General features: G+C 44.7%; 1 pseudogene; it reads left to right on the forward strand.

Annotated features, from left to right (window-relative positions):
- The first annotated feature begins 323 nt into the window (after nucleotides 1–323).
- LOC119310640 lies at nucleotides 324–4,097 on the forward strand (annotated as a pseudogene).
- Nucleotides 4,098–8,728: the final 4,631 nt, after the last annotated feature.

Raw genomic sequence — 8,728 nt, forward strand, 5'->3', positions numbered from 1 at the left:
AGGGCAGCGCGGCCCAGCGGGTAGTCCTGTCCCGCTTGCATCCTGATTCCTGATGTAGACTCTCCAGTTGAGCAGCTCCACTCGAAAACCCTTCTAAGCAGTACTACGAAAGAAGAGTAGCTTGAAGGTTTGAGTCACTACTTCCACGTAGCTAGTAGAACCAAAACAAAAGGGCGCTCTCTCTCTCTCTCTCTCTCTCTCTCTCTCTCTCACACACACACACACACGCACGCGCGCGCGCGCGCGCGCACACACACACACAAGCAAAGCTCTCCCATTCTCTGCTCCCCCTCTCCCATTCTCTTCTCCCTTGCTCCCTCCAGATGAGTTCATGGCTGAACATTGTGGTGGTTGTGCTGCTCGCAGCCGCAGCTACACAGGAGACCGCGTCAGTCACGGTGCTAGGTCTGGAGCGTACGCTGCCGCTCACCGGCATACGGCTCGAACAGCTAAAGATTTTGGACAGGAAGCACTTGTCAATGAAGACAAATGTCGTGGAGTACTCCCTGGGAGGAACGTCGGTGTAAGTGCTTTCTTGAGTTCTGTTTGTTCATCAGATGCTAGTACCGTTTATCAAAGCCATATAACAGATAGAATTTCGGTATATAGGATTAGGTCCAATTCATCTAGTATATGTCCCCTTTTCTATTCCTAGCAAGCTAGAAGAAATTTTACACATATGAAGTGCACAGTCAACAATATTTGTTGAGTTGCCGCAGGGAGAAACAACAAGTTTCATAATCTGAGTATATATATGTTTTGCTAACTACTCCTGCCTGTAGTAAGGAACGATTTTAGTGATTTGCTGATGCCTGCCAGCCATCATATCCTTAGTGATTTGCTATCATGTTTTCCCCAAAACTAGTACAGTAACTAGTTTAAAAAAACTAGTATTGTAACTGAGACTTGATTCTACCAGGTTGATAGTAACAAACACAAGATTCGGTTGTACAATAGTTTTGTATGCATGTTTTCATAAAGAAACTGACAGTCCACAAATACATTGCAGGCTAAGTTTTTTTTCCACTGAAGGCGAAAGATATATAAACTTCGCAATAGCTCCCACTTTCGTAATATGTGCACAATAAACTGAAATAAGTATATGGTATGATTGCCTAGTTTTTTGCAACTCACTCACAATATTAGTTACAAAACCTACTAATTTTTAACATGCCAAAAGATTATGGGAGAGAGAGAGAGAGGGACAGAGGGAGGGAGAGAGAGAGAGAGAGAGAGAGAGAGAGAGAGAGAGAGAGAGAGAGAGAGAGAGAGAGATTGACCATCTAGCATCTGCAACAGGGAAAGTCTTTTTTAGAGTGTTGCCATTTTGCACTTTGATGACAACCGCCCGAGAGAACAAAACTAATTTTGATTTCCTTATGCTCTTAAATTTACTTGACCAATGTGTTTTATAGTGTGATTGTCGTCAAACTTCTTTTTCGCATTATCATTTCACAGAAGACAGAATATACAATCATGATTTTTGTTATTTCAAATCAGACCACTCTTTTGGCGATTGATGTATCTAAACAACTAATTTTCAGGCTCTACTATACCGGTGTGAAATTGGGAACACCACCAAAAGAGTACACTCTCCAATTTGACACTGGCAGCGACCTTGTGTGGGTTTCTTGCACCCCTTGCACAGGTTGCCCAGCATCAACTAATCCCAACGTGCGGCACTCCTTGTCATATCTCTTATCCACCTCTTTAAGAACTAGCTTTTTTTTTAGAAAATTGTGATGAAATCAGGTCTTCTCATGCTAATTCATTTCTCTCTTCAGATCAAATTGGAGAACTACAACCCAGATTCTTCTTCAACGTCGTCTAGGATATCATGCTCTGATAAAATGTGTGCACATGCCCTAGAAACAGGGTATGCAGTATGTCAGACATCAGAATACCCAAACAAACAATGTAGCTATGCAGAGACATATGCTGATGGAACTGCCGCGTCAGGGTACTATGTGTCTGACACTTTCTATTTCGACAAATACGTGGGTCAAAAGCGGGTTACAAGTTCTGCATCTATATTTTTTGGGTACAGTTTTCAGTCCTATCTCACTTTAAGTTATGCATTATATAATGGAAACTTAACATTCGTAATGGTCAGTAATGGATAGACAGTTAAAAACCCTATCTAAGTTAACCTTGTGAAGTCCTTTTTTAAACAGATGTAGCAACTCGCGATCATATCAGTTTCAGACAGATGGGATTATTGGATTTGGACAGAATGCGATCTCTGCTATCTCACAACTGAATTCTCAAGGGGTGTCCAGTAAGGTGTTCTCTCATTGCCTCAGGGGTTTAAAAGACGGTTCAAAAGATGGTGGTGGCATTCTTGTTGTTGGTGAAGTTAAGTGGACAGGACTTGTGTTTACTCCCATAATCCCATCACAGTAAGTTCTTTTACTTGGAGTTACACCCTTTATAGAATGGAGGCTAGAAATCAGTGGAGCAGATGAAATAACAGATTTGGCCAATATTTAATTTGCACAATCTCATCTCCTTGTCTTCATTTGCAATGTTTGCATAGTTTATTTATAGGTTGTGTGTATTTAAACAATGTTTTACTCTCCACATTAAGTGAGATTTTTTTTACAATCTTTAATGGGCTAGAAATGCGTGAACAATAATGTCCTTTCTTAGTCCCCTTCTTCCCCTCAAAAAACTATGACTTACTTATGCGGACATATGCAAATTATATTGCTAGGATTTTTATTTTTCAGAATGTGAAATCTGCCATTCCAAGTGAAATATCCTGAATTAGGTATGTCAAACTCCTTTTGTCAATAAAATACAGGGACCATTACAACGTGAATATGAAGGGCATTGCTGTCAATGGTAAAAACATATCCATTGATTCTTCCTGGCTTACAACATCAAATGCACAAGGAACCATTGTGGATTCAGGAAAACATTAGTGTACCTTGCAGATGGAGCGTATGATCCAGTTATTACAGCGGTGAGTTCTTCATGTCCAACATTTTTATTGTCTCGTTGCTGAAAAATCAATAATTAAATCAGTCTTTGTTACTTTAATAATTTATCGTGCCACCGTTAGCCACGTAACGATTCGTATTTGGCCATCAACAGATAAATGACGTTGCCCATGCTGGTTCTATAAACTCTTTCATCATGAATGGGAGCCAATGTTATTATAAAAACATAAGGTCTTTTTACGAGCAATTAAACCTTTGATGTCCTTCAAAATGTCAATTGTTTAACAAATTATTATTTTACTTTTCCACTAGCAATGTCTCATTATTTCTAACAGTGACACTATATTTTGACGGTGGTGCTTCGATGACAATGGGCCCAAAGGACTATCTTGTGCCCATGTTTCATTATGTAGGTCAAATCACCTTCTGATGTTACCCGTATTAAACATATTTACAATTGCATATCTGTTAACTAATTGTGAAGGAGCAATAATATCATATCATGGTCTGTAGGACGGTTTGCAGGACAAGGATCCCATGTTGTGCATTGGCTTTCAACCAAGCAAAGGCCTCGATAATTTCTTCCAACATACCACTATACTTGGAGGTTAGCCATCTACTCATCGGCTAACTTAGCCAGATTCCCCCCGCAAAAAAAAAAAAAAAAAAAACTTAGCCAGATTCCGTGCCTTCTTTAACTTTTGATATTGTGCTCATCCGAACTTTGCATGAATAGCTCTCCTTTAGGGATGACCTAGCAACTAAATACAGTAAAACTGTCCAATCATGCTTCTCATTCTCTCAAGTCTGGGGAGTTTTATGGCTAACTAATGGGTGCCTCTTATTGCAGATATTGTTTTACATGACAAGATTTTTATGTATAACTTGGAGACTAAGCAGATTGGCTGGGTTCACTATAACTGTAAGTGTAGAGTTCTCTCCATAATCTAATAGCTCCATAGTTCGCGCTCTCCCAAATTTACGGCCATTTTCTATCATTTTTCAGGCTCCCACCTCAACACGAGCACCCCATTAGTTGGTGCCAATGTGACATCGTACAATCCACCTGTTATCAGTGAGTCATTCAGGCATCGTGCACCACCTTACTGCAACGGCCTGATAGCTCTTGCGGCCGCCTTCATCCATATTTTATAATCTCCAACTTACTTATCTCTTAGGAGATAAGCGGAAATATCAGGCAAATAATTTTATTTCAACATTTCTTCATATATATTATTTTTGGAATGATGTGCCTGTAATATTAAGCGTAATACATCTAGATTATCAAAGCGTTACTAGTAGTAACGTGAGTGTAGGCACGTCTTGACCAATATAGTCAACCGAAACATACTGTATAAATATAAAATACAGGAAAATTATTCCGACTCAAGAAACTACAGCAGTGTAGCACATGCTGTGTTGAGGAGAGTTAATGTTTTTTCCAAGATTGATGAGAAATTAAGCTAGTTGTAGCCAGTAGTGGATCTGTGTTGGGCAAGGGATCATTTTGGACTAATTAAGGTGGAGATTAGCTATGCTATCAGGTAGAACCACAGATAAGATTCTAACTAATTTTTGATGTGAATTCAGTTTACTGTCAATTTCACAAATAGAGAGATCATTCAGTCTTTGTAGCGGTGCAAACATCGTCTACAGAGAATGTAGACATAACAGATCACCATATTATGCACAGACGAATATACATGCAAAGTAAGTACAGGAAAATTGTTCCTCGGATAAGGCAATCTCAGTGCGTTGACCCTCAGACATGTGAAATAATTCCTTCCTGTGACCCCCTACAATACATTGAAAAGTAAAAAATACGCATGCATATTGTGTATGTACCTTGCAAAATATTTCAATATAAACTTTTACCAAGAATATCACAGTTGATGCTTTTCTTCTTTTAAGCCGATCGAACTTGTCCTTTTTATATTATTACCCAGTAAATATTTCAAAGAAAACAGTTTAGGCTAATAAAGCAATCAAAAGGCACCAAAGAGGATGCTCATGAATAAAAGGTCATAGTTTAGAACAATCCAAACCAACATGTCCAGCTCTATTCCCTTTATCAGTGCCTCCTACTTGTAGCTTAGTTTGTTTTGATTGTGGGTGCACTAGATACAGGATTTCATGACCCAGTTCTCTCCTAGCCAAATGCACAGCCATCTAATATGGCGGTGAGGGGGGAGGCGTGGATTTCAGCAAGCAAGTAAGGGAAGTTGGTGTTGCATCACGGTCCACCGATCGTCTCGCGGAAACAGGACCATGTTAAACATCACATGTGCGGTATATAGTTGGGATATAGAGATATAGCTAGGAGGTAGTTTGTATGAGATATATCTGCTCTCGTTTTTCTTCTCCCTCAAGTTGTATCTTGGTTCTCTCTTATCTCCTGTAACCGCACGCATGTAAGCCATCTAGGGTTTGGCTCCCCTGCTATATAACATGAACACGTCGCCCCCAATAGGGCAAGACGTTTCACCGCTCGCACATGGTAATCAGAGCCCCTCTTCTTCAACTCATCTAGCTACCAAAACCATCTGTGCCGAAGCCACCATGTCTTCCTCCTCCGGCGCTTCCTTCCCGGCTAGTCTCAGTGGCCAGGTCACCGAGAAGCTATCTCGCACGAACTACATGCTGTGGCGCACGCAGGTCATACCCTAACTGCGTGGCGCCGGGGTCTTCGGCTACGTCGACGGCACACACCCAGAGCCGGCAAAGCTCCTTGTCACCACCAAGGAAGGCAAGGAGACTTCAACGCCCAACCCTCTCCACCCAATCTGGGTCAGGGAGGACCAGCAGGTCCTTGGCTACCTGCTGGGCAACCTCACAAAGGAGGTGCTCCTCACGGTGACCACGGTCACCACTGCGGGCGCGCTCTGGACGACGCTCGCCGGCATGTACTCGTCGCAATCGGCGAGTCGCATCAACAACATCCGCACTTCGCTCATCAATGCACCGAAGGGCAACCTCTCCGTCGCCTCCTACTTCGCCACCATGCGTGGCTACGCCGACGAGCGAGCCGCGACGGGCAAGGTGATCCTCGACGATGAGCTTATCTCCTACATCATCCACGGGCTCGATGCTGACTACCAGCCTTTGATCACTGCTCTGGACGCTCGCGTAACCTCCGTCACTCGACGAGTTATCCGCCATGCTCTCCAACTTTGATCAGCGGATGGTGCACTTCCACGGGTCCAGCGGCGGCGACTTCAAGTCCTCCGCGAACTCGGCATCTCGCGGTCATGGCGGCTCCTCTCGGCGCGGCGGTTTCTCCCGGGGTAGGGGGAGGTCAAGTGGAGGCGGAAACGGCGGTGGCTCCAACTCCCGCAATGGCGGGCGTGCTCCCTCCAACAACAGAACTCGCCATGGTGGCGACAACCCTCGTGCACGACTCGATGCTCCTCGCTACCAGATATGCGGCAAGTTGGGGCACACAGCAAAAGATTGTTAGTACCGCTATGAAGAGGACGACGACTCCTCTAAAGAAGATGACAAGGTGGCGGCGGCTGCAGATGGCTCCTACGGAATCGACACCAACTTGTACGTCGACAGCGGCGCCACCAACCACATCACCACGAGCTCGAGAAGGTGACCATGAAGGAGAAATACCGCGGCAAGGACGAAATCCACACAGCTAGTGGTGAAGGTATGGAGATCTGTCACATTGGTCATTCAAGTTTTAGTACCCCTTCTCGTAGAATTCATCTTAGGAAAATTTTGCATGTTCCAAACGCCGATAAGAGTCTCCTTTCTGTCCATAGAATTGCCCTTGATAATCATGTCTTCCTTGAATTTCACCCTTATTTCTTTTTGATCAAGGATCAGGCGACGAAGAGCATTCTCTATCGAGGTAGATGTGTTCGTGGACTCTATCCGTTGACCGGAGCTTAGGAGACTGAATAAACAAGCTTGTGGTGCTATCAAGCTTTCATCCACACGATGGCATGATCGTTTAGGACATGCTTCTTTTTCTTTAGTTGAAAAATTGCTTAGAAGAATAAACTCCCGTTTGTTGGTGAGCACAATATTGAAACTGGTTGTGATTCCTGTCAACGAGCTAAAAGTCATCAGCTACCCTATCCTATTTCTACGAGTGTTTCTACCAAACTGTTGCAATTATTTTTTCAGATGTGTGGGGTCCTGCTCCCAACTCAGTTGGTAGACATACATACTATGTTAGCTTCATAGATGACTACAGTAAATTCTCCTGGATTTATCCTCTTAAGAAAAGATCCAATGTTTTTCAAGTCTTTAAAAACTTCCAAGCACTCGTTGAACGCCAGTTTGACTACAAGATACTTGTTGCCCAATCAGACTCGGGCGGAGAGTATGAGAAATTAAATTCTTTCTTTCAAACTCTCGGCATCTCTCACCATGTGTCATGCCCCCACACTCACCAACAAAACGGTTCTGCCGAACACAAGCACATGCACATTGTTGAGGTCGGCTTAGCTCTTTTAGCTGGCGCCTCCAGGCCTCTAAAATTCTGGGATGAAGCTTTTCTCACGCTGTTGACATCATTAACATGCTCCCTAGTCGTGTTATCAATAACGAAACTCCAGTAGAAAGGCTACTCCACACCAAACCTGACTACACATCCCTTCGTGGTTTTGGGTGTGCATGTTGGCCAAATCTTCGCCCATATAACCAACGCAAACTTATGTTTCGCTCAAAACAATGTGTGTTTCTTGGGTGTAGCGCTCAACACAAAGGTGTTAAATGCCTAGATGTATCCACAGAGCGTGTTTATATATCCCATGACGTTGTTTTTGACGAAACAAAGTTTCCCTTCGCTGATCTTCATCCCAACACCGGTGCACTACTTCGCAAGGAAATTCTTCTCCTGCCATCTCACCTACTCGGCCTTGAGCACAGGGGAAATACTTGTGATGATTCAATGCTGACTAACCCTCCTAATGGTGCACATGAGTCCTCTGGTGATGTTGCAGGAACAAACAATGAGAAAAATGATGAAGAAATTGGTTCTCAAGCGCCATATTTGCTATGTACAACTTTTGGGAGCAGATCCTCCTCGAGATCACCGCCGAATCAGCAGCAGGGCAGAGGATCTGCGCCGGGATCAGCGCTGGCAGGTGCGCCAGAGCCGACCGCAGCAGAACCTGCCTCCCGCGTGGGTGCTCGCGGCTCCGCGCATGCCACGCGCCAGCCCTCGGGTGGCGGTAGCCCCGCGCCGGCTCCGCTCCAATCGCCCGCCTCCACGTGGCGACATCCTGGTGGCTTGGGCGGTCCGCGATTTCGCGATGAACCGCGTTGTTACAAGCGGCGCACCCAGGTGCAGCCGACCGACGCGGGGTCCAGCGCTGACCCATCCAGCCAGGTGGGCGCGGGCTTTGGGGCTGATCCGCGTGGCCCCACGCGATCAGGCGCCCATGATGAGCCGGCAGGCCACCAGGGATCCTCTGCGGCAGATCCAACAGCCCCACTGCATGCTGGAGACACAGAAGATCTGCTGCGGGCACCGAGCGGATCCCCCTCGGGATCGCCTACACCAGCAACTCCTGTGCATGGCTCTAGATCCTCTGCATCGGCTGATTCTGTGGCGCAATCTCGGCGGCTCACACGGTTGCAAAAAGGTGTAACTCAACCTCTTAATTATAAACACATAAGTAAATATGGTCTAGTTTGCTCTACAGATGAACAAGCTGAGCCAAGAACTCTGGATGAGGCACTTGGAGATGAAAGGTGGAGAAAAGCAATGATGGAAGAATATGTGGCACTGAAGAAAAATAAAACATGGCATCTGGTTCCCCCATGGCAAG

The sequence above is a fragment of the Triticum dicoccoides genome, chromosome 5B (assembly GCF_002162155.2).
Source record: "Triticum dicoccoides isolate Atlit2015 ecotype Zavitan chromosome 5B, WEW_v2.0, whole genome shotgun sequence".
NCBI lineage: Eukaryota > Viridiplantae > Streptophyta > Magnoliopsida > Poales > Poaceae > Triticum > Triticum dicoccoides.